At 27.2% G+C, this 287-nt stretch overlaps 1 protein-coding gene across 4 annotated transcripts in view; it reads right to left on the minus strand.

Moving 5' to 3' along the window:
- The window catches only part of LOC119590663 (guanine nucleotide exchange factor subunit RIC1-like), a 31,890-nt gene that overhangs the window by 24,209 nt on the left and 7,394 nt on the right, over positions 1 to 287 (minus strand). The gene's annotated exons all lie outside the window — the stretch shown is intronic.

Here is a 287-nt window from a genome sequence, read left to right on the forward strand (position 1 = left end):
AGTCATATGGCAAATTCAATAAAAATCATGAGATTTTTCAAAATATGTAAAAATAATTTGTGTCTTATGGAAAGGATAAATTCCAAAGCTACAAAAAGGTTTATATAAATTTTTCAAAAGCATGCATGAAGAACATCAATTTTATGCTTCATCAAAATTCATAAAATCAAAATATACAGTTGTAAAACCTCTACATTATATTTCTGGGCGATTAGAAATTACTTTTGGTGTCTGAAGTGCTAGCTGCAAAAGAAAAGCAAAAAAAAAAACAAGCCACTTGCATACAA

The sequence above is a fragment of the Penaeus monodon genome, chromosome 27, assembly GCF_015228065.2.
Source record: "Penaeus monodon isolate SGIC_2016 chromosome 27, NSTDA_Pmon_1, whole genome shotgun sequence".
Classification (NCBI taxonomy): Eukaryota; Metazoa; Arthropoda; class Malacostraca; order Decapoda; family Penaeidae; genus Penaeus; species Penaeus monodon.